General features: G+C 48.6%; 1 protein-coding gene across 2 annotated transcripts in view; it reads left to right on the plus strand.

The window, feature by feature from the left end:
- Positions 1 to 2350: 2350 nt before the first annotated feature.
- The window catches only part of LOC122541983 (protein shisa-9-like), a 126091-nt gene continuing 124503 nt past the window's right edge, over positions 2351 to 3938 (plus strand). For both annotated transcript variants that reach the window (XM_087978113.1, XM_087978114.1), the window contains exon 1: positions 2351 to 2786. The gene's annotated coding sequence lies outside the window, so the exon portion shown is untranslated. The remainder of the gene's footprint in view (positions 2787 to 3938) is intronic.

The following is a 3938-nucleotide window of genomic DNA, read 5'->3' on the forward strand; positions in this document are numbered from 1 at the left end:
TCCTCCACCTTCTTCACAGTCACCCTGACTGTGTTGCGAATACCCTGGCCAGGGCTGCGAGCGGCTGCTGAGGCCACAGTCGCACGTCTGGATAAAGCATCAGAAATTCAGTACAGACATTTTGTAAAAATATTCTTTATTCATGGAAAGAAATCTTCGGTGCCTGTACACTTAATGAAGTCATTCAGATTTATCCTCTCTTTACTCACAGAATTAAATTTTTGTCGTTCACCATTCTGTACATTTAGAGTCAACCTCTTGGCCTGAGGGAGCAGTGGGGTCTAATTACCAAAGGGACCCCTGTTATTCTTCAGCAGGAAGACCTTACACAGCAGCCTTTCCCTGGCAGCAGCTGCCCTAAGCTTTAGGAACGCCAACGTGGAGACGCATCGCGTGGAAGTTCAGGACAGATTCCAGCAGCTACAGTAACCTGCTGCTCCACTTCCAAATCTGCTTCATTCTCAACGTTGTCCCAGTATCTCACGAGCGGTCGGTGTGGCAGCTCTGTGGACCAGACCAAACCCCCTTAAAATTGATTCGGTAAACAGCCTTCCCCCTCACATTTTACGTGTCTACCCTTGCATTCTGGCTGCAATTTGATTGGCCCATTGGAGCAAAACTCACTTTTTTCATGCACTACAAACAAAAGAAAAAAAGAAATTGGAATGAGTTAACTCTATCTTAACAGAATGCCAGATTATTTAACCATTAAACAGTAACTAAACTAGCAACTTTTGAAAAGATTTGTAGATCGAGTTGATGATCTGGATGTAGATTTGCTCACTGAGCTGGAAAGTTCATTTTCAGACGTTTCGTCACCCTACTTGGGAAGATCATCAGTGAGCCTCCGGATGAAGCACTGGTGTTAGTGACCCACCTTCTATTGATGTGTCTACCCCAGGGAAACCTAAACACACGAATAGAAAGTGGGTCACTAACACCAGCGCTTCACCGGGGGCTCACTGATGATCTTCCCTAGTATGGTGACGAAACATCTGAAAACAAACCTTCCAGCTCAGCGAGCAAACTAACTAAATTGTTCCAGCATAGTAACATCCCATAAACACACCATTGGCAAAGGCAAATTCGGTAAAATAGATTGTCTCACAGGCGGTTCTGCAGCTCAGGAGGAAAACCATCAAGAGAAAACTCTGAGAGAGAGAGAGAGTGACTGAGAGAGAGAGGTAGAGAGAGAGAGAGAGACAGAGAGAGCAAGAGAGACAGAGAGCGAGAGAGAGATTTAGTGCAGCTCTCAAACCCCAGCTTCAAGATCCCAGCAACAGCTGCTACTGAACAATGAAAACTAAACATCCTGGCTCTGTGGGAGCTTGGCCTCACCCGTTCAGGCTGCTTCTATTGTTCCGAATTATTTTTTAAAAACCCTCAAGCTATTTACTTTATTGGCTTTGGAGCAGACTGGTTGGCATCTCTGTTTCAATCTTTCATTTAAAAAAAGAACAAAATACACCTGTTTCAACCCTGAGTATTGTCCCAGGAATTCAGGATGAACTATAGGGACTTTAAGCTCAGAGGCCTAACTCTCAGAGGACTGAGAGAGCGCTGCACATCTTATGGATGAGATGTTAAACTGAGTTCCCCAACTACCATTTCTGGAGGCCAGAACTAATTTGATGATGCTCTCTCTCCGACGTCGTGACCAATATTAATCGCTCCCAAAGGAAACAGTACCAGGAGCGGCTTCTGGCCATTTGTCACAAAGCCCCCAGTGGGATCATGCTGTGTGAAAATTAGCTGCTGCCTTTCCTGTCTCACTCAGGTAGATCAGGGGCTGTGAGGTATTCATGGTGTCCTGAGGATTGGCTGGCGCTACACGAGTAAAGTCAGCTGGCTATGTTGTCATCATGCTTCCCCCCGGAAACAATCATCATCATCACCATAGCCGACAGCCGCCATGTTCAGACAGACCCACAATCAGCCAGGAGCAGCTCACTCTCCAAAGCTGAGCATCGGGTCAGGCTAACGGAACTACGGAGGGTGGAACTGAGTGGGGCACTGCCTCCCGGCCCTGTTCTTTCTCGTCCAGGTTGGCGCACTTCCTGTCAGCTGACGGCAAAGGCTCGCTCGTTGCCGTGGCGTCGCCAATCCTCAGTCGGGGTGGGGGCGCCATAAGATGGCGGAGGGAGGAGACGAGGCAATGACACAGTGTGACAGGTAGGGGGCACTCTTCCGGGGCTGCGGATGGAGCATGACCCGGCACCTCATTGGTCAATGAGAGGTTTGTGATGCGTCACCCACTTCAGGTGCCATACACCCCCGGGCGGGAATGGGACCCAGTGAAATGGAAACTGAAGTCATGGATGGCGGTCGTGATTTCTTTTCGAGTTTAAATTCATCAAAAGGGTTAAATCCAGCCCAACTCGCAGCAGAACGTGCCGTGGACTTGTAATCTCCCTGAGTTCAGAAGGCTCCTCTCCGATCATCTCTGTACCTGCAGACAACAGCCACTTAAATCCTCTCTGACTGGAGCCTTTTCCCTTTCTGCCTGCTAATGGCTTACCCCGAGAGCTGTCTCTCACTGCCCACACTGTGATCAATGGCGCTTAGCTGGGAACTGCAAAGCCCGATTAATCCTGGCACTTGATAGACCCGAGAGTTGGAGGGAGAACGAGAGAGAGGGAAGGAAGAGGCACTGCTTTGACAATAAGCTCCAGGGGTTTATCGATAACAAGTAACCACAATGTCTGCGTGAAGCTTTGGATTAAGGGCAGAGCACCGTCAAGTGTTAATAAGCTCCTGAATTAGAGGCGACCTCTAATTCATCCCTGGTAAGTTCTACTGTATCCCTCCTTGAATCTGTTAATAGAAAGATTTGCTCCTTTCTTTTGTTAAGTTGCCTTACTGTTGCTGGAGTCTGTGTGCTGTCAAGGTATATTGAACTGACTTGCATCGAATTATCTGCTGGATAGATTGCAGCGTGAAAACTGAGATTTTCCTTTCTCATCCCTCTCCCCGTCTGGTCAGAATTCATGTATCCCTGTTGCAAGTACAGGGGCGATCGGGCGAAATAACACGTTTTTAAACACATCTTAAGTGCTGTCGCGGTGGGGACGTTAGTCAGACGGGGAGACAAGAAAGGATAGAAAGACCGTGACAGAAAGAAAAAGAGACTGAGGAGGGAGGGGAGGAAAGAGCAAGGGTAAGAATGGACAGGGATTTTAAGAAAAAAACAGAGAGAGAGAGAGAAAACAGAAAAAACAGGGGAAGTGAGGCAATGACAGGGAGTTGGGGAAAAGTGTGGGGGGGGGGGTTACAGTGGGGAAAGTCACAGAAGAGAAGTGCTGGAGAGATGGGGGAGGGAAGCCAAGGGAGGCAGAGTGAGCAAGCAAGACAGCTAAGGGTCAGGGAAAAGAATTAAAGACAGCAAGAGACAATAGAAGGAGAGAGAGCGAGAGACTGAAAGGGAAATGGTGGAAGTGGAGGGGGCATCCGTGGACAGAGAGGAAGAGTCGAGGAATGTGAGTGGGGAAGCGAGGGAGAGAAAGCCTCTTCACCAACCCCCCCCCCCACCCCCTCCCCACCGCCCTGGTCTTAGTGAGCGATTGCCGATGGATGTTTTTAACTCTTTCAGAAGGGAGTGGAGGATGGAGATGAGGAGAAATATTTTCTCACAGACGGTCCTCCAGACTCCTTCCACAAAAGGCAGTGAAAGCCAAGAGCTTGAATGTTCTCAAGGCTGAGGTAAATTGAAACTCGCTGAGCAACAGGGTGAAAGGTTACAGGCCGGGGGCGGAGGTTAGGCAAGGAAGTGGTGGTCAGGTCAGTCATAGAGTCATCCAGCACGGTCCTTCCCGTCCATACAAAGCATAATCCCAAACTAAACTAGTCCTGCTTGCCGGCTCCTCCCTCCAAACAGTTCTTATCCATCCACTTATCCAAATCTTTTAAACATTGTAACTGTACCCGCATCCACCACTTTA

Source organism: Chiloscyllium plagiosum, unplaced genomic scaffold (assembly GCF_037043375.1).
Source record: "Chiloscyllium plagiosum isolate Xiang-an unplaced genomic scaffold, Cpla_swu_hap1 HiC_scaffold_33, whole genome shotgun sequence".
Classification (NCBI taxonomy): domain Eukaryota; kingdom Metazoa; phylum Chordata; class Chondrichthyes; order Orectolobiformes; family Hemiscylliidae; genus Chiloscyllium; species Chiloscyllium plagiosum.